Source organism: Equus przewalskii, chromosome 5, assembly GCF_037783145.1.
Source record: "Equus przewalskii isolate Varuska chromosome 5, EquPr2, whole genome shotgun sequence".
NCBI lineage: Eukaryota > Metazoa > Chordata > Mammalia > Perissodactyla > Equidae > Equus > Equus przewalskii.
Genome location: NC_091835.1, coordinates 12,897,642 through 12,923,144, shown reverse-complemented (window position 1 = coordinate 12,923,144; position 25,503 = coordinate 12,897,642). Strand labels below are relative to the sequence as shown.

The window sequence follows — 25,503 nt, the reverse complement described above, 5'->3', positions numbered from 1 at the left end:
TTCTGGTATTCAGTTAACTTATTAGCAGATAATTTTTTCAAGCCTTTTCAGTTTGCTTCACGTTGCTGTTTATGTTCTTTGAGTGCATCACATCGGTCCACTGCAGGGATCTCCTGGGAGACTCAGCCAGTTTGCTCTGGGCTGGCCCAGGCAGCGGTCCCTGTGTGAGCTGAGACTTGCAGGGAAGGCACCGCCTGCTGCAGTCTTGGGACTTGCTGCATGTCACTGCTCACACTAGGGACACAGCTGCCATGGCCCCATTGCCTCCCTGCCCAGGCCCTGAGACTAACTCCTGGGTTTCTGGCTTTTATAACCCTGCAGCCTCAGCAGACCCTTCTGACCCAGTTGGCTGGGCTGTGACCCCAGCTCCAAGAGCAGAATGGGAGGGACTAGAACTCTCTGGGCTTCCAGAGCCCAAGCTCCCAAGTTAGGACCACCTGCCTCCCACTCCATACTTCCCCTGACCACCACTGGAGCTGGAATCCTATTCAAGCTCGGTTTACCCTTCAAAGCCCTCTAGGTAAAAAAGCGTGGACTAGGGTTCTGAAGAGCAGGGCTCCAGTCGTAACTATGCTTGCGTGGCTTAAACAAGGCACCACCCCAGGCCTCACTCACACTGAAGCCCTTTACGTGTCTGAATCTCTCTAGGAGTCTACATGAAACTTTCTCAGCTTTTCTCTTTCTCATTTATTATTTTCCTGCAGTGCCATTCTGCTCTTTCCTTCCAGTTCTTTCTGTTCTGCCAACCTTTCCTCCATTCTAGCTACAATAAAATATTCAACAGACCCTTAACACACTAAAACAGTAATTCTCAGCCCTAGATAGAGGTTAGATTTTAGGATACTTTTTAAAAATACAGAGGTTTATACTCCCTCCTCCCACCCCAGGCTTACTGGATTAGACGTCAGTAGTATTTCTAGAAAGCTTACAAGGCCATTTGGGTGCACTGAAGGGAGAGGGTAGGTTCGAGAGGAATGTGGTCCTTGGAAAAGCGAGGCTTAAATGTTAAGTAAATATAGTAAAGGAAGGGAACTTCACTAAGGAAAGAAAAGCTGGTAACAGAGCGAATTCAACCTCTTCTCCCCACTGATAAAAACTGGCATAGATGTATCTTTTTCTCTGATCTTTTTTCTCTTTGATCTTTTCTCCCTTTTCTTTCCTTCCCTTCTCCTCCTAGATGGAGAGGAGCGGTGGAATGAACATCAGGCTGAAGAAGACTGGGCTGAGCTAGGAAGACTCAATTAAAATGGGAAGCTGAGGATTACAGGCATCATGACATCCCAGCCTGGCCACTGGCACCCCAGGCTGGCTGCACAGGGATTTTCAGCAGCACAGCATCTGTTTTCAGGGTCCTGGGCAGTATCGCTAAGTCACGGAAGTTCGTCTTAGAAGCTCTCACTCTTTCCGGTATTCTAAAATCCTTTGCCTTAAACATCTGCCCTTTCCTAAAGTCCCCTCCTTCCAAAATGATTCCTACCGTCTTCTACTTCCCAAGGAAAAACGTATTCACTGAGACCTAATTACTGCCAAGACATAAGAACCTTGATTTGACAGTTGGTAAGTAGTTATCTTTGCTATCTAGGAGGTTGTTGGTATACACGGTGTTGGTATACATGAATGTGCCCCAATCTTAGGATCTTACTAGATGTGGATAAACTGGAGTGGTACTGCTCTAGAGATGGGGAGGGGAAAATAGATTTTGGAAGGATTTAGGGAGTAAATATCAGTGACGAATTGGATATAAGATGTGAGAAATAGGTAGATGTCATGAATAACTCCTGGGTTTCTGGCTTCTATAACTGGAATGGATTTGTCCAAATTTTAGAGAAGAGCACAATTTAATGAAGCTTATCAGCCTTTACTACTCCTAAAGCACCATCGGGGCTCAAAGATGAGGAAGACTATGACTCAAGTCTAGTAAGATCGCCCTGCCCCCAAAATAGACAACATTCAGAAGACTAGAGTAAGTGCTCCCCTTGCATGTACACATTTTAGAAATTAAGCAGTTAATAGAACATCCCAATTTTAAATAGTTGTAAATCAAAAGTGGGTAGAAATGGTTAAGTTTTAGGATATAGGTAAGACATTTGTATTTGTAATCAAATTCTGACCTTGGATGAATAAATGTTCCAAGCAAAGACCAAATGCAAATGCCCAAAGCGAACCTGACTTATGGGATGGAGTATTCAGTATTATGAAAGATTGTTTTTGCTTAGAGATATGGAATTGCTCAAGTTTCTTCTTGGGCTGTTGGGAGGGCCAAATTTATATCTAATCATACCCGGTAAATAAGATTCCGACTAGTTTCAACTATCTGGGGAGATACTGGTGAAATCACGGATACTTTCTTACAGTGGGCTAAGGACGCAGATTTTGGTGCTTCTCAAGGGGCCCAGCAAGACCACTTGTTTTTCCACTGAGACCAGCTGCTTTTATACACCTTTGATCGAGTCCAAGTGAAATCAATATGTGTTTTCTTTAATGGGTTTCCAGACCTTGTCTCTGCCCCTGCAGAAGAAGAGCCACTTTTTAGCAAATCTGCTAAATTTGTGGCCTTTCTATTGTCCAACTGACCCCCTTCCATACTGAACAATATTGAATTCCTTAAACTGCTTATGCAAAGTGGAAGACCACCCTTTCTCTCATCCAAGGCCTCAGATATTATAGCTACCATATAGCGAATATACAAACAAGTCGTTTAATTCCTTTGGGTCTTAGTTTTTTTCAAATGAAGAGGTGTTTTCTAACGTCACACCACAAATTCTGGGATTCTCTCTGTGCTTTCCACCTACTTCTTAATTGCTCCACACTCGGTCTCTAGAATATGCAGCCTTGAGTTATTAAAATTAGAAGAAAATTATTATCTAACAACTTATGTTAAAATGTGATTTTATAGAATCACAGAATAGCTAGTGTTACGGTGTTATGACTCCTAGGCATAACTTTATTGGCTTAGAGTACCCCAAAATTGATCAAAATGCTCACATGTAATGTATGTAATGTGTTACAACATACAGGTTCCTGGATCTCTCTATAGACATGCTGAATCAGATTCTCCAGGGAAACCGGAGTAGGAATCTACATTCTTCCTGGGGTTAAATACACAAAATATTTATTCTGAAAGGCTGTGTTTTCTTAGCGTAAGTTGGTAGAAAGCTTAAAAATTTCACTTGTGTTTATCTCTAAACCGCATCATCATTTCTGCCTCTAGGTTTGTTCACACGTTGCTTCCTGTTCTGAAATCTTCTCCTCCTTTATATTAACAAAATCCTATCCATCAGCCAAAACCTTCATCAAGTCCTATCTCCTGACTGAATAGCAGCTCATAACTGTGTGCCAGATGCTAAGCATCACTTCCGGCAATCCTCATAATAACCTATGGGGGAGCTACTGTTCTTATCTCCTGATACAACTGAGGATGTGGAGGCTTAGAGAAGGGAGCTATCTAGCCTAGCCATCACCCTGCAAGCAAGTGACACACATGGGGTCTGAAGATGCTGTCTCACCAGGGTGACATTTATCTGTCACCCTCTATGTAGACCACTTTCCTTGCTCACTGCTCAGTACAGCTCCCAAACCTCTCCCTCATTTCATAACTCCCCCAGAACATGCAGTCTGAACCCCACAAATGAGCACTTATTTCTAGGTTTTGCTATTCTTTCCCATGTGTCTCCTGTCTGCCCAACTAGACCTCAATCCAGCAAAAGCAAGGGCCATTTTATAGGCCCACCTAGTAAGCTCAACTAGTATTTATCAATTGATTAGACGTGGAGAAAACATGTGAATTGTGAAAATGTGCAAGATTGTTTTAGTGTTTAACTGTAGAATACTAAGCAACAAAAGAAAGTATCAAATTTAGCTTCAATCTTTGTTTTTGAAATACTTAATTTTCTATGTGGATTTAAAGGTAGGGAAGAGATGGAATGGTGGAAATCTCAACTGAAAGAGAACCATTTTCTAAAGGCAAGATTGAGGTTCTTGGAGAAATTGGCCCATGCCCCTAGGACCGCTATGCTCTATGGGATTGTGCTGACCTAGAAAATATGACAATTTTATGCGCACAAAATCTTTTTTGGCTCAACTCAATTCCATATAAGCAGAGCAATACATGCTCTCTTGTAGAATTTACACCCTGAAATGGCATACCCCTAATCTTTTAACAGAAAATTGGGTAGATGAATTTGCTGAGGCAGTCACAATTTTGAGTTAGGTCGTTTTACAAAATGGATGAAGTAAAGTGTGTTTTCGTTTGTCTCAGGAACAAAAAATTTTATTTCACTTATTGGTACTTACCATATTTGCTTAAGAGAAATGTTGGCTTCAACCTTAGAGGCTAAAGATAAATTTAGAGAAACATTTTTAGATGGCTTCTGACCTGAGGTAAATATTATATGAGGGCATTTAAATTCTGCTAAGTGGAAATTAAAGATACTAGTTGCCAGAGTCAATGTGTGTAGTGTGTTATTGGGAGACTTCTGTTAACAGTAAATATGCTCATCTTAACGGTTGTCTTTTATCTTCTCCCATTTCTTAGTATATCTTATAATTTACCTCAGTATACATCTTGCAAGTAGGTTATTTGAAATATCTTTGTTTAATGTGTACTTAATAATGTCACAGCATGTGTTACAGAGTAGAAAACACATTGTAATATTTATCACCAGTTTTTCCCCCAAGCATTTCGATCATTTAAAATCATTCAGGAAACTTTGGTTCACATTGTGCTCTTGAGCGTTGCCTAAGTAAGTTGGGAACGCTAGGACACTAACATAGCTTATTTTTATTATGGTTTTTAAAGTTAACAACTAGTGAGTTTCTTTGAACTTCTACAATGATTTAAATTGTCAATGACAAAATATCTTTTCTCCAAGGGTAAAAACGGATTGTGAGCTATTGTGGGATTTGAATATGATTAATTTAATTGTAAAGAGTTACAACTAGTGGCAGTAAACATGCAGGAAAGACAATGTCTAGATTTCTCAAGTTCTTAAAGGACTTTGGTTTGGGATTTAGACATAATATGAAGTAGTCGGTTTATTCAAACATGTTACTCCAAATATAATTTAGGACAATTTTCTTGTCTCCTAAGCAGAAAATGAATATATTTAGTTAGATCCCATTAATTTTTCAAAACGTTGTTGAGAAATGAAGTTTAATTTCCCAAAAGCCCCATCACCATAGTCTTGAATTTTCATCCTGTCGTCATCATCTATTGCCAGATGCTGTCTTTTCAGGGTCCCCCAGTAGGAATTTAAACTCAAGGACAAGTTCCCCTTCTTATTTGCTTCTGCCCTGCTTTATTCTGTGCCTGGTCTTTGAGCACCTGTTATGTATCGGACATGGCTCCTGCTAAAGGCTCCGAAGTATTTTGGAATGATGAATTCACAGAGAATTATTGGAGGGTCCTCAATTTTAATTCTACCTGTATTCAATTTGGTATAATAGGTCATTAAAAAATTGTTCATGTATCGGTCAGCCCAGAGTATGTATTTGAGTGGTCACCCCAGCAGGAGACACCCTTATTCTCAAGATATTGTCGTGGTTCAAAACTTTTACTTTTTTGGATCTTCTGTGGAATTCCCCTAGAGTCAGTGTGAGCACAGGGGAACAAAACTCACTGCTTCGTGTTTCAGATCAAAGTGGAATTCTGCACCTTGATTGTCCACTTGATTCACCTGATAAGGAGTTAAGTACCTTTTCATTGTTTGCAAAAATCACCCAAAGGACAAATTTTATCACTATTAAGGGTAGTCAAAAGAACAAATAGTGTCTCTAAAGGCAATTCAAAAAAGTAGTTTCCAAAAGTACCCGTGTATGGCTGAGCACATCTGTGAGATGAGGGTTTTATCTCCCAAAAGACTTCTTTGAAAGAGATCATGCCCACTTGGTACGTTTTTTTGAAACCAGACACGTTATTTTAAATTCATACCTCATGCATTTAATTTACTTTCACATCATTTCTCAATCCAGACACATTTCGGTGAATAGCTTTGGGAGTGCCGTTTGATTTTTAAAAGCATCACACTGTGCCGACATCCTATGCTCTACAATGGGAAACATGGACGTTAGCTTCTATCTTTCTTTAGATGTCAAGTTCTCTAGATAAGTTATAATCCTGCCAGTAGAGAATAATCAGTAAAGGCCCTAGTGAGATATGAACTCAGGAAAGTGAGCCCTTGGTAGGTTTCTGAATGATACTTTAATATGTCAAAATTAAGCTTCAACAAAGTAGACTGCAGACACATCATAGAATTTAATTTGTGCAAGGTTTCTTAGAGGTCATCTATTACAACTCTGTCTTCTTTTAGATTTAAAAAATTGATGCTGAAAAGTTTGCATGACTTTTCTAAGACCACGAAAATAATTTCCAGTCCTCAGAACTCCTAATGTCTCCCCTCTTTAGCAAAATACCATTCTACCGCCTGAACTTTTCCTATACTAATAGGTCCCCCAGAGTACCCATCACTGGAATAATCTTTGACCCTGTGCATTCATGAACACTTCTACATTTCTTTGGCCATCTCCTTATGTGTAATTTCTCATTGTTTACAGAAATTAATATATCTGACATATTTCTTTTTAATCTATAGAGGCCTTGGTTTATGTATAATATGTATCCTTGACTTTGCATTTCTAATACTGCTTGTTTTATTAGTCAACTCAAAATTGCCTTTTATAGAATATGTGGAGGAAACATTCTGTTCAAGGATTTTGTATCTGTGCAAGAATTTTTTTCTTCACTGTCATCTGATTAAACCAGATGAACTCTTTTTCGTCCTTTGTGTCTCAGAATAAAACTTCCTTGGGAAAGCCTTCCCTGATCTCTGAGATCAGGTGAGATGCATATTTTATTAAACTTTTCCATTAAACACCTATGCTCCCCCCTTATCACCCTCAACACATTTGCAATGACTTGTTCGTGCCAGGCTTCCTCAGTAGACTCTGGGCTCCATGAGGACAGAGACCTCATCTGTCTGGGACCCCAATATTTCTCCAGCACAAACCATACACATGGCTAGCACTTTTCTGTCCAGGACTCCGAGTTGCAAGCTATAGAAATGTAATTCATACGAACTTATGCCAGAAAAAGGAATCAATGGATCTGGTAACTAAAAAGTCTAGAGACAGAAGTGGGTGGTCTCATCCTAGCTGTATCCCTGGACTCAAATTTTGTCCTTTGGATGATTTTTTCTTTTATTTCTTTTACTCTTAGATATATTCTACCTTTGTAGGGGCCAAGATGGCTCTGGTTGTTCCAGGCTCATCTGATTCTCACTACTGTATATCTTAGAAAGACATCATTTTAGCAAATATCCCATTTAGGGTTTTCATTGATTTTGATAAATAAATGACAAGCAATAGAATTTATTGGCGTATTTGAGGAAGCCATTTGGGTTAAAACTAATTTAGCCTGACCTTGTTTTTCCAAAAGGGTCTGACATGGCCTGTTGAGTATGCATTGTATGTCTGCTTTAAATATTTACCATGTCCCAAAGACAAGAATGATGCCCCTAAAGGTGGGGATGTAACTTCCCCCCATATTAGCATTTCTTTAAGAATAAGCATCTCTTCCTGGGAACTAAGGATTAATTACTGACCTGCTGTGCTCACCTTGTGAGCACTGACCTGCTGACCACTGACCTGTTGTGCCAGCAAAGCTATCTCATGACTACTGTAAAAGGACATTCCTGTTATATGTGATGTATGCTCTTTGTTCCAAGACGGTATATCACCACTCTGTACACCCCACTTCTTTGGTGCCTTGCCTTCCTTGGGGAAGGAAGGCCCTGGGCTAGTCCCCAGATCTGGCTCATAATAAACTCACCCCAATTTTGATTTATAGATTGATTATGGATTATTTGTGTCGACAGTTTGCTTGGGTCACAGGCCCAGCCGTGAGTCTGTCACCATGACTGAGGAGTGTGGCACTCTGACTGCCTTGGTTGAGATCAGTAGACCTTCCAGAAACTAGGAGCAGAGGTGAGCCCTTTCTGACCCACATGTATTGAGAGTAGGATGAGAGTGATTTCCAAAGAGAGAAGAGGGATTCCTGTACCACAACAGGGGGAATGGATGCTGGGCAAGAAAAATATTGATAAGGATAAGAGAAGTAATAGCTAATTTTTATTGAGAGCTTTATATGAATTGACTAATTTAAGATGTCCACTAAAATGTTCCAAAAATTGATGTTGAGGGAATAAATGAATGAAAACAAAGTTTCATGCCTAGGGCTTATGTTTCATGCCTATGACATACTGGCAATACCACGATTATTACTATTATTATCATTATTGTTATTGTTATTATTGACTGCTAGAAACTTTGCAAACTGAATTCCTATACAGTTATAAGTTGCTAAGAGATTTTTTTAAATCATTTCTTAAAAAGCAATTTGGAAGGGCCAACAACCCCGTGACTGTCTCTCAAGCCTTATGTACTTAAAGAACTTTGGACATGTCTTTGTGTCTTGCAATTTGCATCTCATTTCTGGCTTTTATTTGTCTGATTTTAGTTCAATTACCTGCTATCTCCCTGTGCTCTCTTGGGTAAGCTGACCAAGTTTCTCTTTGTAATTTTAATTTGTATTTTAGATTGTTTGCATAGTCAATTCCCCTTCTTTCTGCTCCTTCTCTGTTTCATATAAGGTAGCTTCCCACCCCCATCTTGACCCTTGGGGTCTTTCTATTGTTCCTTTGAGGAAACACAGCTTTACTAAATGACTTTTCTGTTTAAAGTCTGGTCCAAAGAGATTTTGCTATTTTACTAAGCCTATTAATCTTGGCTTTCATTTTGTTATTAGTTTTCCTCTTTTCATTCCCCCCATATTTTTCTTTAGAATTCTAAATTCCACACTAAGAGCATCTTGTTTTCCCACTGAGTTTTAACATTCTCCAAGGAGAAGTTCTATTTAAAAGTTCTTAAACTGGGTTCTTGAAACCCCTGAGACTATGCAAACTTCCACGTGTGTGCGTAGACACATTTTCCAGGGGAGAGGGTGATAGTTCTCATCAGAGTTCAAGTTTATGACGCATGAACATTTCAGAGTTGTGGGCCCCTCACTGCAATACTGTTGACAATTAGTGAACCAAGCTTTGGTTTCTCCCACGGAGGGTAAGGACTACAGCTTTTCTTCATGATTGTATCTTGATTTTTGTCTCAATTCTGTATATACTGGAGAGGATTTCAGTAGAACGGAGCCCAGACTGTCAAGAAACTTATCTTCTGTCCTGGGTCAGTGGCCTCCAAAGGGCCAACTTCTCAGCATGACACAGTCTTTGAAGACTGCCCTACTTTGAGGCACCCTCTCAACATGCAACCCCTGCCCTCCCACCATTCTTTATCTGCAAAGGTAGAACCCACTCCTTTTCCACACCTCCCCTACTTGGGAGATTGGTACACATTATGTATGTTGTCTTCCCCTTTCCTTTGTTTATGGAGCACTCTAGGTCTCCCTTTAATTCTTAGACTTCCATACACGTGTATTGAATTTGGATGTATAAAAGCACATTAGGTGGCGACCTCCTGTTCTTTCATCTTGACATCCTTAATTCTTTCACATAAATGATGTCATCGTGCTTTGGTCGTGCTCTATCGAAGAGCAAGCATTTTCAGTCCCTCCTGCACATTTTTCAGGCTGTTAGCACTTCGATGCTTCTTTCTCCCTCACACTTTACCCATGCTGCTGGGCATCTCTGCCCCAGTCACTGCTGGCAGAACAGATGAGCTCAAGGATTGGGGTCCTTTTCCAAGGCTGGGGTCAGGGAGAAGAATTACCACAAAGACTCTGTGCCATAGGAGTAAACCAAGCTAAGGTTCAAACTCAACAGACTACTTGTGAACACCAAGTTCCTGGGGTTACAGGTGAGACGGATGTCAGTGTTACCATCCCAAGGGTTCTGAGGCAGACAAAGAAGGGCTCAAAGGATAATATGGGCCAGCAGCATTGAGATGTACGGCCGGGTTAGGCTGGATTAACACATAAGAGGCAAGAAGGACAGTGCCTGCAATTCTTCTCTACAATATAAGCTTCCTTCTGTATCATTATTGCAGGGTTAGTGATCTGCCAATATACACTGTGTATGTGTGTGTGTGTATAGTGATGTAGGTAGGAGTGGGATCAACATATGCATACTGTTGGCCAGTAGGATCGGGAAAGGCATCAAATATAATTTAATCTTTATTGATTAAATACTATGGAAACATATTCCTTAGAAAATGAGTCTCCTGTGATCTCAATCCTTCAGAGATGAGCACTGTTAAAAGTGTGGAATCTATTCTTCCAGATTCTTTCTATGCATATATTAAGATAAATATAATGTGCATGTACCCACGCATATATATTTCACACAGAAATGTGACTATCCAGAATCCTGTTCTGGACCTTGTTTGTTCAGTGACCAAGTATCTTAAGTACCATCATTTTAAAAATAAATCTTGAAAACAGAATATATGAATATTGCCTGAAAATTGTACTGAAGAGCACTAGATCTGATTAGCTCTCTAACAAAACATCAGGGAGAAATTTAAAAGATACTAATGACTAAGTCTGGAACCATTTATTCTGAATCAATTATTTCATTTTTTTAAAAGTAAAAATAATGCTGGTACAGGTTTAGAGATAATCTGAACTTGATAATTGCAGCAGTCACCAGCTGACAACTGATGAAACCTGATGTCACTTTGGAGGGCATCTGTGTCACAGTTCCAAGGGGGTTCCATTTTTTTTTATTATTTTTGACTATTCAACAGGATTCAAATTAGAGCAGAAATTATTGGCGAGGCTGAATCAATGTTAGATTAAGAAGTGAAATTCTAACAAGTTCCACAATACATGCGTAGTATTTTGTTCTCTCTGCCCTTGAAATCTATTCTTCAAAATTGGTTGTGAGTATTCACATTGTATGATTCTAGTTTAACAAATGATTAAATGGGGGCCATTGAGGTCAAAGACTGAGGCCACGTGGGTAGGAGAAATGAAAGAACCAAATCTCTATCTCATCTCCCAGCCAAGCTCTTTTTGGTAAAACATCGATTGTTTTGAAATAATTACAGATTCACAAAAAATTGCAAAGTATTACAGAGAGGGCCTGTGCACCCATCAGCCAACTTCCTCAAATGGTAACTAACATCTTATGTAACTACAGTACATAGTCAAAATGAGGAAATTGACATTAGAACAATACAACTAGCTAGACCACAGATATTACTACTTGGATTTCACCAGCTTTTGAATGCACTCATTCTTTTTTTGGTATGTGTGTGTATAGTTCTATGACATTTTATTTCATGTATAGGTTTATATAACTACCACAGCGATCAAAATTCAGAACTGCCCTGTCACCATGAGGGAACTCCCCAGTGCCATATCTTTATAGTCACTCCCTTCCCTCCTTCTCTAAACCCTAACAACCCTGATCTAGTCTCCACTTCTATAATTTTATCATTGCTACAATTTTGTCTTAATGCCATCATTTACCACCTTGCAATCAATAGTTTTGGGGCACATCTTCTCTGAAATGCCCATCTGGTCCTGCTCAGTCTTTCCCTTTTTGAAGCCTAGTGTTCTTTGATCCAATCAGTCATAAAGGTCCCAGATTATCAGTGGCTGATACTGCAACGAATAAAGCAAGGTCTGTATAATCTAATGCCAACAAGAACCTGACTCAGCTGGTTTCACTGATGTATTTCTGGAGCTGCTGCAACAAAGTACAGCCCACTGGGTGACTTAAAGAACATAAATCTATTGTCTCACGGTTCTGGAGGCTGGAAGTCCGAGATCAAGGTGTTGACAGGGCCATGTTCCCTCTGAAGAGACTAGGGAAGGAACTGTTCCATGCTTCTTGCCTAGCTTCTGGTAGTTCCTTGGCTCATGGCTCCATAACTCCAACCTTCACATGGTGTTCTCCCTGTGTGTGTGTCTTCACATCATCTTCCCTCTGTGGATGTCTCTCTCAGTGTCCAAATTTCCCCTTTTTATAAGGACACAAGTCATATTGGATTAGGGCCACTCTGATGACCTCATTTTAACTGAGTACTTCTCTAAAAACTCTCTCTCCAAATAAGATCACATTCTGAGGTACTAGGGGTTAGGACTCAATCTATCTCTTTTTTGGGCAAGCACAATTCAACCTGTAACAGCCGACATTCAGCAAACATGCTCAGGATACTCTAAGCACAAGGAAAATAATGTAGAAATAATTGTAGGCAAGCAAAGTGAGGAACTATGGAAGAGAACACTTCCTAACCTATTGTATTAATAAGTTCTGAAATGTCAGGATTCGACATGAGAGGAGATGCTCCAGATGGGGCTGGGGGCTGATGCAGCAGGCCTGACTGGGACCCCCTAAGTGTCATCCCCAGTGGTGATTCTATGTGCTAATTCCAGGAAGCCAGTGTTCCATCGCTCAGACTCCTCCCCTTGGTTTCTCTGAATGTGGATAGGGGAACTCAGAGCAGACTTTACATATACCAAGGGAGAGCAGAAGAGCAATAAATCCAGATGTTTATAGATAAAGGTTAAACACAGCATGGTTTTTAAAGAGTAACTTTCTGATCCTACCCAGCTGTGCCTCTCACAACAAAAACAAGAACTTAGGTAGAGCTCTAAGTGGGATGCAGAGAGGGGATCTTTCTTCCTTGGACATGATCGTGAAGGTGTCATGATGTCTGGGTGATGACTTCCAGGTGACCTGCTCTGCACACTGTCTCAGGATGTTGTTATGGACTGGATATTTGTGTCCCCCCTCCCCCACCCAATTCATATGTTGAAGCTCTAACTTCCAACGTGGCTGTATTTGGAGATGAGGTTGCTAAGGAGTAGTTAAGGTTAAATGAAGTCAGAATGATGGGGCCCTGATCTCGTAGGACTAGTGCCCTTATAAGAGACACCAGAGAGCTCTCTCTTTCTCTCTCTCCAAGTGCATGCACAGGGGACAGACCACGTAAAGACCCAGAGAGAAGGTGGCCATCTACAGGCCAGGAAGAAAGCTCTCACCAGAAACTGAATCTGCTGGCACCTTGATCTTGGACTTTTGGCCTCCAGAACTATGAGAAAATAAATGTTCTTTAAGCCACTTGCTCTATGGAATTTTGTTGTGGCAGCCTGAGCAGACTAATACAGAGTATATGCTTCAGCTCCAAAGGATTTCTCAGGGGCTCAACTTCCAGCCTTTTTCCATTTGGAGGTACCATCTTAATACCTCTCACTTGGGAACCACTGCCTCCATGGTGATACCTGCATGGTGAAATCCAAGAAAGATCCCCTTCCTGTTGCTCACGTGGGTTCTATCTAAGTTCTTCTTTCTGTTCTTAGAGACTCACCTCTCTTCCAGTTAACTTTGAAAATGACTTAACCCTTCCGATGAGTGGGCCCCTCCTCTGAAGTAGTCCAAGAAAATGAGAATTCTCTAACTTCACAGTAAACATTATCTCTAGGCAACAAGGCTTGAATGCCCAAAATGAAAATGGAAGGCCTGGTTTTCAAATAGGATGACTCAGCTTTTTTTTATTTGTTTAAGCTAATTTGTCCTAAGTTAGAATATTTGCTGAACTATAGACTAATAAATAGAGGTATGCCACATCTTTCTGGACTTTGTTTAGAGGCAGTGGGCAATGGAGATTGGAGAATTTTAAAATGCTTTTTTATCAAAACCAGTTTTGAATACGGGAGATTACTGTGGTATTTTCTCTGTTTTCTATTTTGCACTTTTTGTCTTCAGCAGATTTAAAATAAAGAAAAATATTAAATAACATCAAAAATAAAAATTAAAAGTTTAAGCTAAAGAATTTAAAAAATCACACTTCTAAAAAGCATTAATGGGAGGTGGCAAATAAAACATTGATAATAACGCTATCTATAATTTATTAAGTACTCATTTTGACACAAACACTGTTCTAAGCATTTTATATGAATATGCTTATTTTATCATATAATCAGGGAGTCTTAAAAAGGAGATGGAAAGTAGGAATTTATAGCATTCTAAGAGTTCTGCTGGAAAGTGGATTTTGTGTGGCAAAGTTGGTGGTTGAAATAATCACACAGACATGAAAGAGAATCAGGGAAGAAAAATGACCCACAGAGCATTTAGAGAGTAATGTACCATGATCTGTTTCAGATCATACCATCATAAAACGTCAACTTATATAACTTATTCAGTTAAAAAAATGGCTTTCGGAAAAAATCGTGAATGTTGATCAACGGCATACCAAACTTCGTTATTTAATTTCTCCTTGTCACTATACTGCTTGAGTGATAATGTATCAGAATATTTTCAAATCTTTCTTTAAGCTTTATTGAGCTATAATTGGTATACAAAAAATTGCACATATTTAATGTACACATTTTGATGAGTTTGGACATATGCGTACACCTCTGATACTATCCCCACGATCAAGGTACTAAACATATATCTATCATCTCCGAAAATGTGCGTCTGTTCTTTTGCATCTGCATGTGTGTGTATGTATGTGTGTGTGTGTATGCATGTGTGTGTGCGCTTTTGTGTGAAGAACACTTAACATAAGATCAGTCCTCTTAGGATATTTTAAAGTGCATAATACTACCTCGTTAACGATAGGCACTATGTTGTACAGTAGATCTCTAAAACTTACTCATCCTGTATAACTGGAACTTTACATCCATTGAGCAACAGCTTCCCATTTCCCCTTCCTCCAGCCCCTGGCAACCATCATTCTGCTCTCTGCTTCAATGAGTTTGACTATTTTAGACACCTCACGTAAGTGGAATCATGCAGTGTTTGCCCTCTGTAACCGGCTTATTTCCCTTGGCATAACGTCCTTGAGGTTCATCCATGTTGTCACAAATGGCAGGATTTCCTTCTTTTTTAAGGGTGAATAATATTCCATGGTATGTATGTACTACCTTTTCTTTATCCACTCATCACTATCTCTTTAAGATTTAAGGACAGTCACGTGATTTTTGTGGTCAAATGAGTTGGTTTCTGCGTTAGTCCATTTGGGCTGCTATAACAAAATACTGCAGACTAAGTGGTTTGTAAACAACAGAAATTTATTTCTCATAATTTTGGAGGCTGGAAATCTGAGATCCTGGAAGTCTGAGATCCTGGTTGGGTCAGGGTCCTCTTCCGGTTTGCAGACTTCGTTGTGTCCTCATGTGGTGGAAGGAACTAGGGAGCGCGGTGGGGCACTAATCTAGTTCATGAAACCTCCACTCTCGTAACCTAATCACCTCCCAAAGGCCGGACATTCTAACACCAGCACACTGGGTGTAAAGATTCCAACATGTGAATTTTGGGGGGACACAAACAGTCAGACCATAGCAGTTTAAATGAAAGCATTTTGAAAACAGTAGCATTATACAAATGCTGGGTAGAATTATATTCATAAATATATTTGGAAAACTTAAAAGTAGTGACCATAATTCCTTCCACAGAATAAACATTTTGAAGAAATCTAGTATTCATTCATTTTGGGCTGTTTCCTACATTTGGGTTTTGAGGTTCAAGTGAAATGGGACTTCACATGTGTTTTCCTGTTTTCTTTCCCAAGGTTATGTGTACCTTGTGAAATTAACTCAGAAATAGACAGAGCCTATTTCCTAGAAAGCCTGCCAGTTTCTTTCATGGAAGTGTTTGCTGTAATAAGATACCGCATTTTTTAAGGTTAGAAAATGAAGAAAGAAAAGGGAGAAAGAGAGATGGAGAAAGGCAGAAAAAGAAAGAAAAGTTCAAGAATGTATTTACTAGATGTTCAGGTATAAATCAGTTATAGAGAAAGATATACACGGTGTGGGCATTTCCTTAAAAATTAAAAATATCCAAACCTCTTGTTCCAAATACCATTTGTTTAGTGTAGGGTTCCAAACTTGTGTTACCAAATCATCTTAAAATCCTACAATTTCCTTTTCTTACACTTTTTATTCTAAATATATTTAGAAGCTATTTCAAAATAATGGAATAATGGATTCACTGTAAGACAGAATTTAACTACTTCGCTGTCTTTTATTTCAAAAATTTTAGAAGGATGTCCCATTATGAGTACCCTAAACTTGACCTATTACATAGTAACAATTATAAGTAAATAGAAAAGAGTGGAATCATAACTTATGTGGACTGAAGAGTAAGACGCGATGAATTTAATGATTTGAACAACTCTGAGATGCGGAAATTTAAAAGAATGTGAATATAAAGATCACACTTTTTAGTTATTTTGATGCACTGGGCCATGGAATAGGAAAGGTTTTGAAATGGAAAACTTGTGAACTTTGATACATCTAGAAAAAAACAACAACTCTTTGGGAGATTAGAGAAATAAAGGGTTTTGAGGAATGTCAGAGATTAGGGGGCATGTCCTTCAGACTGGGAACCTTAACGGAGCAGGCTCACCCCACAGGTCACTCTGTTCTAACTCAGCCTCGTCAACTGCCAAAGAGAGTAAGAGCAAGGACAGCCGTCCGATAGAAGAGGGGATGAAAGTGTTCTACCACTCGTCTTGACTTTTTAAAAAACGTTGTATTTTAAACTAGCTATGGACTCACTAGAAGTTGCAAAAAATGTACAGAGAAGTCCCATGTTTTCTTCATCCAGCTTTCCCCCATGTTAGCATCTTACATGCTGTAGTATAGTATCAAAACCAGGAAATTGACCTTGGCAGAGTACGGTTAACTAGACAACAGAACTTACCTGGATTTAACCAGTGTTTACACGCACTCTATTTTTTTGTATCTGGATTGACATTTACAACTTGAGAACATTCAATACAAGTACCCAAAGTCTTAAGGGGCAATGTCGCTAATACTTCCCCTCCCTCCATGCCTGCTTCCTTCCCTCACTCCCTCACTCTTTCCACCCTGGCTTCCATCCTTCCACAGTGAGAACCAATTTAGTACCAGGAACTGTGCTATGTGCTAGAAAGATCGGTGAAGCCAGACAGTCATGGCTGGTCTCTCCTCCACTGCCACTCACGCCCCCATCCTCATTCAGACCCTTACTAGGTCTTCTGTTGACTCTTCTAGCCTCCTGTTTCCCCTCAACCCACTTGTTCCCATGAGCAGCTCCAGATTATTCTTCTCTTGCAACGGTACTTTCAGAAAACTCTTCTTCACGAACAGAATTAACTAGTACAATAACTAGTACACCAGTACAATTATAGAACGCCCCACCCTTCCAATGTTCACAACTTATGCTCAAGTCAAACTCTACAATGTGCTGTTCTCCCCCTGCCTGTTTTTGCTTCTCTAGCCCTCTGGAATGCCTCCCCGTCTCCCGCTCTATTGAGATACGTTAAGTGAATTTCAAACGCCACCGCCTCCATGAAAAATCTCCTGATTGCTCCAGGTGGATGCAGCTTCTTCTTTCTTTAACCACCCCACTTCATATTTTGCTTGCAATCTTATTGTGTTTATTTTCTCCACCTTGTTTGGTGTCATATAAGTACTCTGCTGCAAATCCTATTCTCCTTCCTCCTTTAGCACAGAGACTGCATTGCTCTCAGTTTTTCTTTAATGTCTGGAGAAGGAACATGGATTTGGGGTCAAGATAGATCTATATCTATACGGGCTGCAGCAGGACACCCCATGAGGCGGTTATTACTAGTTCCAAGTGTCTTGGGGCTAATGTACCTACGTCATGGGGCATTCAATGCAGTAACGTATGTGGAGTGTCTCACGCAGGGCCTGGCACAGGCAATATTTGGAAAGTAAATCTTCAAGTACGGGGGGAATATTATCTTTGCAAAAAATGAGAGAATAGGTTTTATAAATATGGTTGTCTTCCAGTGAATCAGAGGTGCCTGGGTTAGTGATCGCTTCAAAAAATCTAAAACGGGTGTTGAGTTCAGAATCCCCTGAAAGCTAGAGTCATTCTGAAAAAGGAGCTGCCCCTGTCTTGACTACACAATGTGCTGGGAATAACAAGGTCAGGCTGCAGAGAGAAACTCCCAACTTCTCTCCCCCAAACATCGTTTCAAAGGGTCTGAAATAGCAGAATCATTCATATCCATCTTCCGCCCTCTCTCCCTCCATATACCTGGATATTTTAGCTGCGTGGAACCAGAGGAGGGTCACACTTTCCTCCCTATCCTCTTAACTACTGGAGCCAATTCTTAATTGTTTCTAATTCAAGGAAAGACTTGGCTTATGATTTGCATATCTGTTACCTAATTTGCATACCATGCATAAGCCTTTCTTTTACGCCTCTGAATAATTAAGTTGAATCTATATACATGTTTATTTCTTTAAGGGTCTACCAGGTCCCCATTTTGCCAGCATTAAGTGGATTCTTGGGGGCACAGGCACTTTCCTGTGGTTTAAACTATGAGGGTTAACTGTATGCCCACCGTCCTATTCAAAGGGTTGTGGGATTTGCTTACTTTGTAAGCTCTGTGCCAGGTCTTTCATTTGGCTGGCTGGAGCTCTCTGCAAAGATGACAATCATTCGAGGGCTTGGAAGCCAAATAGCACGTGGCCCGCCTCCAGTGATCTGGAAAACAGTTTAGAGGTTACTTTTGAGGCTGATAAAGTTCTGCTGCCAGAAGGCCAAGATCATGTAATTTGACCTTTTGCAGACTTATGGGACTTGTACCAAAATAAGTTTGCCTAGAAATGGACATTCAAGGGCCTTGATCTGTTTGATATTTTAACGAATAATAATGATAATAATGAGATAGTGACATGAATAACATCTGCTGCAACCCAAAGGCTTATCTTGTCCCAGACTTTATACTAAGTAGTTTATACTTTTTTCTCCTGGAAATTCCCACAGTATCTCTATGTTAGTCTCATTTTGACAAATGAGGGGCCCAAGCTTAAAAAGTCACTTGCCTGAAGTCACAAGGTTACTAAGAGGCTAAGTCAGGATTTAAAACTGACTTTCACAAAAAGCAATGTATTAACCATTGTGATCTCATATATTACATTTTTTAAACTACTTGTAAACTCCAAAATAATTAAACTATTTCATTCTCCCTTGCTTTTTTCTTTCTAAATTAAATAGTCACACTTTCATGGGGAAAGCATCAGATTTACTGAGCATCCACTATGAGTCAGGCCCTCTGCTAGACACTTCCACTCACTTTATCTCATTTACTCCTAATAATCACACTTGTAGGTAGGCATTGTTATCTCCACATTTAAAGATATAGAAATTGATGCTCAGAGAGGCCAAGTAACCTGCCTGTGGTCACACAGCCAATATGAGGCAGAGGCAGGATGTAAGCTCTTTCTGCAGATAACAGCAGAAGAACTTTTAAAGGGAGCCCATGTGCTCATTAAAATTCAAACTTTATTCTTCACACTCCAGATTCTTTTCCTCAGCACCTGTTGGCTTGATGATTTTAACGAATCATCCCCAATAATTTCTTGGGGTGCGCTTTGAAGTTAGGAAGCGTGGTCAAGGATAAAGTTTCTCATTGATTCCTAATCTTTTACGTTTCCTAGATTATTTTTATTTACAAGAGGCTTTATTATACCTTTTGCTTCATGACTAAAATTTCCTAACATTCTTAGAAATATGTGGGTTGATAACTACAAATTTGAAATCTGTACAGCATGGAATTTTCTTAGGTAAAAAATCTAACTTTTATTCCCAGAGGAGACCAAAAATAGATTAGAGGGGATTTTTATGTACTCTAAGGGAAAGTGAATAGTTTGAAATTCATGTGACTCTTTTTTTCCCCGAACGAATACATAGCTCTAATGTGAAAATTAATACTTGTCCTTTGAAGAGCCTGGCAGAAACGAGGAATAGTTGTTAATTCCTTGATACCTAATGAGATGTCACGGACACACCCAGCACTTGGTAAATTATAGACGTCTAGGCTTTTTTCCCCACTCAAGCAAACACTGCTAATCCATGCCTTGTATAAGGGGCTTCAGCTCTACCAAATGAGACCAAATCCCCTGAAATATCACCATATACCATTCGGTGGAGGTGGTTCTGTCTTTTAAAACCAGCAACTGAAGAGGTTTAACTCTACCAGACTTTCTCAAATTGTGGATCAAAGACAATTTGCATCAAAACTATGTTGAATTTACGTAAAAATGCGCATTCCTTGGTCTTACCTCAGAATCTTTGCTGTGGGCGGGTTCCCCAGGCGATTTTCATACGGAGTGGAGTTTAAGCCCCTATTTCTGTACTAACCACTCATGTCCGTCCTCACCCCTCACCTTAATCCCACAAAAAGAAAGTCTTGTTGCACGTGAGAAAACAAATTTGTAAAGGATAATTGCATTTCCTTGCATTGCATTCAGTTTTTCTAGCAACTCCTTATGTATTAATAGGCAGTTTCTGTTCTTTTCTGCAAAGGTGGCATTAGGAATGCCTAAATCTACAGACAATTCAACAAGCATAACTCGAAAAGTAGAATTCAGCCGTCACCATTGACCTTCATCCACACTAAAACTTTCATAGTTTTTAATAAGCAGCAAATTTGAAATATTGTTTTATCACTCTTTTAAAAACATTCCTACAAAGGCCCTTTATTCTTCTGATGCTGATAATCAACAAAAGCGTCACATTTAGGCATTCGGATGAGAGAACAAACTGAGGATTCTTACACATGCGTGTGTGTCCTGCCTCAGTGGCTTCAGTTAGGAATATTCCATTGGACGTAATTGAGCAGGAACCCAGTCTGCATTCCTCTGTCCAGGGTAATTTTTTTTTTCTATATAAAAGTACAGGACATAGGTTTGGGGCATTTTGTAATTTCTGAGACTCTTTCCCCAGGAGATAATAGGTGTTGATTTGCGCATTTTCTTGCTGGGTGAATCAAAATGATGGGCGGAGAGAGAATTATGAAGGCTGAAAGTGATACAGAGACTTTCCCGGCCTCCACGGGGTGTAGCTGGCTCTATTTTTCTGCATTTGCTGGTGGAAGGAGGGTGGAGTGCGACTGGAAAGCAAAGCCGTACTCTACGGTAAAGTCTGCAGTTAATGTGAAGGCTAGCGGCCGACTTCCCCCGAATGTGGGAAAGCTGAGCCTCAGTTGTCAGAGCTTGCCATGCCCACAAAACCCTGATTTACTGCTCAGCCCGACGGACACTACACCGCTTCCTAATTAAAACCACATGATCTGTTTCTGTCATGAAAGAGGGTTTTACTGTCAAGTCACTTCCTCTCCTCTCCTCAAAAAACCAAACCCAAACAAAACCCCCCAGAACTCCAGAAATAGAGATCTCAGCATGTCATAATAATACAATACCCTTACTAAAAGAGGTGTTCAGAAAAAATACTCCCAGTTCCTAAATAGTATGCGTTGGCAAAACATATTTTTCTTTCTAAGAATAACTGAGAACGGGCTGTTATAATTTTTAACAAGTGAGGTGAAAAAAGTCGCACATTGCTGCCCAAATCTCTTTGCAGGTGGATGGTGGCATTGCAGTTGGGTATTCTTTCATGAAGGATGTCTTTAGGTCAATAACTTGGTCAATGACAAAGTGTTAGGACGTCTCTCGCTCTCCCATAAGTACAACCGAAACCCACCTCCTGGTCCTTCTTGATGGTCTTTTCCATTGTTACCCACCTGTTCAAACGCTTTGATTCCTTGTCATTCTTTCTCCTCAAATTTATAGTATTCCATAATCTAGCCACATTCTACAGTCAATAGTTATTTCCACTTTTTTTTCTTGAGTACTTCTCTTGATTAAGTGATAGTAAGTATAGTCATAATAATAAGTATAGTCGTAATAATAAGTATAACAACAAGGCTACTTTTTATTGAATGCCCTTTGTTCTAGCTGCTACTCTAAAGGCTGATTTCACTTAATCCTCACAACAACCTTATGAGCTATTCTGATTAGCTGATTCTTGTTGTCTCCATTGAACACATGAGCAAACTTAGGCCCAGAATGGTTAAGTAACACGCTCAAGGTCACACATTCAGGCCTGTTTGTTTGTTCTCCTGAACACTGCATGTTACTCCCATGGCTTCTTGAGATATGTTGCTCCTCTTACCTCATTTCTCTCTTATTATCTCTATTTTTATTTAAATCTTACACAGCCTTCCAGGCCCACGTCAATGCTTGCCTCCTTCAAGAAGCCTTTCCTCGTCATTCTAGCTCCCATTGACCTCCCTGTTATCAGAATCCCCAGAGCGGCTCATTATTATTTTCATACTGTGAATTTCTCGTCTTGGACCAGAGCTCACATCTTTGCATCTCCCAAAGGCTCTAGCACTGTCCTGGCAACATACGAGGTGCTCAATTAAAGATTTCTTATTTGTAAACCCTTCAAAACCAAATTCCTACCTGAATGCCAAAACGCCCTTCCTAAAACAAGTGTTTTTGTGAGCTGTGTGCCATGCACAAGGGATGTCAGTTTGTTTCTAATAGACTCTGCAACCCACGCAGGCAAGTTGATAGTTTTCATGTGTTGATCTCCAGGCAAGGGAGCAAAGAGTATCTGTATCTTACCTGAATAAAAGCAATCAAAAATTGAAATGAAATTGAATAAAAGCAATGAAAAATTTAGCTGTAGACAGGGCCATGAGAGTAGAACCCCCAGGATGGGATTAGTGCCCTTGTAAAAAGAGAAAGAGGCAATAAAATTAAATAATAATGAATAAATATTTATAATAATAATAAATATTTGCACCTTACTTGAATAAAAGCAATCAAAAAAATTTCAGCATTTAAAATAATTTCGGGGGCTGTATTCAATTCTGAGCCAAAAGCTATCGTATGTTTATATTTTTAAGAATAGTTGGAGTCTCGGTTTTTGCAGGAAATGCTGGGGTCTGAGGTCAACTTTGATCTTCTTTGTGGAGTGATGACTAAGGCCTCATTGGTTTCACCATGTCATAGATATGCAACAGTTATGAAAATAACTCTCCAAAAGGATAGTGTATCTTGCATTTCTGCAAGTTACAATCAATTCATGGAATCCTTGCCTGATTCCTGGAACCAGCAAAATTTGGGAGCAGATAAAGTGTCACCTGGCAAGAATTTGAATTTTCCTTTTGGAGTTGAGAAACGTGAAGATAGAAAACCAATGACATCCATTAAACACTCTGCAAGTTGTGAGCTTACGTTAAGCATCATGAGGCACTACAAAAAAACCAGGGGGTAAGGGTTGTGCACGAGGGCAGTATCTTAGCTTGGGCTGCTATAACAAATATCACAGACTAGGTGACTTAACAGACATTTATTTTTCACGGTTTTGGAATCTGGGAAATCCAAGATCAAGGTGCCTAAAGATTTGGTTCCTGGCAAGAGCCCACTTCCTGGCTTATGGACAGCCACTTTCTCCCTGTGTCCTCACATGGCAGGCAAAGACAAAGCAAGTTCTCACGCCTCTTCCTCTTCTCATAAGGACACCAATCCCATCATGGAGGCTCCACCCTTATGACTCTAAATCTAATTACCTCCTAAAGTCTCCAAATAACATCATGTTGGGAATTAGGCTTCAACATATGAATTCGGGGGAGCGGGGGTGGGGGGTGGGGAGGGACACACAAATATTCAGTCTACAACAGAAGAGTGAGTGAATGAGTTGAGGAGCTGGCCATCCACAAATTAAATCACTTTAATAAGAGGGGCAGAAAGACCAAACGCTCAGGGTTTCAAGCAGCAGAATAAAGAAAGACGACCTCTTAGTCTTTTTCAACATCCTTCAAGCATCATTGATCCTGAGAAAATCCTTCACCCCATCCCAAGTTCTGTATAGAGCAGTTCTCAAACCTGATGGCACCCTAAAATGACCTAGAGATTTAAAAATTTTAAAACAACACCTGAAGTCATTCTCAGACTGACTGAACTGGAATGTCTGGGAGTGGGGTCCCGGAATCTGTAGGTTTTAAAACTCTGTCTCATGGTTCTGATGCGCAAGTGAGTGTCAAGAACCTCTTCTGTATAATTATCAGAATTTGGACATTTTAGAGCTGATACTTAAGACGTCTTCCTTGCTAACTTCTGACGTGTGCCATGGGGTATAGCTTTGAGGACTTTGTATTAAGGCCACTTTTACTGGAAAAGCTCTCACAGCTTTTGGGTGTGAGGGAGACTATAGCCAAAATCATAAAAAGATTCCCATGCTAATAGGTTTTTGAAATATTTTATTCCTAGTTGTGTTCAGAAGGGCGTGAGAAGGAGGCATACCGGGAAAGGGGTTCAGGTCTCCAGTTGGGGAGCTTGGAAGTGACAATTGATGCCAGTGGAAGAAGGAGTCACAGCCAATGTAGATACGTGGCTTAAGTTTAAAAAGGCTGCTTAGGAGAGGTCAGGTTACAGCCCTGAGTTTCTGTTTGTCTTCCCTATATTCTATAAATTTGTTCAGGACAGAGAGAGTGTTTAATTTCTCTCAAAATCTCCCACACTTATGGCAGTGGCTGGCACAGAATAGGCAGTGGATAAATGTTGGGTGAAGTGATTCAGGCCCTGGGAAAAGATTAAGGTTCAATCCTGGATTATAGACTTCTTTGATTTGACCACTTATATATAGCACACATTTCTTTCACAGCCAAGGATAATTTAACAATTCCCAAAACAATAGACATCTGTTATAACACGATTTATCTTCTCACAGAATAGGAACTACTGTAGGTGTACAGCAAAAATGGAAATAAAAGAATTCAAGTTGCCCATCTGTTTTGAATTTTAGGTTAGCCAAGATTTGCTGGATATATGAAGCAGGACAGATCGCCTTTAGTCAGCTTTATTCTCATTGGTTCATACTCGTATTTAGTGGGTTGGCAGAGTAAGTTATGGTTCCTGACCTCAAGGGTTGTCTACTGTAAACAGAAGCTTACAAATATGAAGGACTTTAAAGGTAATTTCATACTCGCAATTAGGGGAGGAGGGTACTTTGTGAATATGTGCACATGTAGGTATTTTGTACATGAAGATGCAAAGATATTATAATACATAAAAATACCGTAGAGAGTAAAATCGTGACAAATTTTGACTTGAAGCCTGTAGTTTCTCCTATCAAAGTCCCCAGACTCTCAAATTCCCTGATGAAGAATGTGGCTATGACTTAGTCAAAGTCAAGGATGTCAATTAGGCCATGTATTTTTTTAACGTGGTGTCTATGGTGAAGGCACCTGTATTGGAGCAAATGCTGGCTGTAGCCTTACTTCCTTCTGTGTCTTTTCCACTAGGTGGGGAGGAGGCCCATCCACTCCTTCCACAGTTTGTTTCCTTTGGGTATATTTCATTCCTGGGATACAGGCACGGGAATCTCACTTTCCCCTTGGCTCCCTTCTTCAGTCTTTGTTTGGGCTCTCTCATCCTCAGGCTTAGACCTGGAACGGGTAGATTTGAGGAGCCCTGGAGTGGGCCTCTCTTGGCCCTGGAGACAGTGTCTCTCACTGCTCCTGTACTCTCTTGCTCCTTGAAGAGACCGGCACGCTCTGCTTTGAGCTTTCTTCACACCGCATTGTCTACAGTCAAGATGCAAGCACCAGCTTGGTGCAACGGGAAAGAATAGGCTTTTTTCCTTTCCTCGTTTCAAAGTGGCTTTCAGGGAACAGCAACTCGTGATCACAACAGCCTACCTCACCAATGCTCTCCCTTTGGGTTTAGGGCCAAGA

General features: G+C 40.1%; 1 long non-coding RNA gene across 1 annotated transcript in view; it reads left to right on the top strand.

Moving 5' to 3' along the window:
* Window positions 1-961: 961 nt before the first annotated feature.
* LOC139083461 (uncharacterized) overlaps window positions 962-25,503 on the top strand; it is a 36,355-nt gene continuing 11,813 nt past the window's right edge. Inside the window, exons 1-2 of the long non-coding RNA XR_011540179.1 lie at window positions 962-1,055; window positions 1,178-1,557. This is a non-coding gene — a long non-coding RNA (uncharacterized lncRNA). The remainder of the gene's footprint in view (window positions 1,056-1,177; window positions 1,558-25,503) is intronic.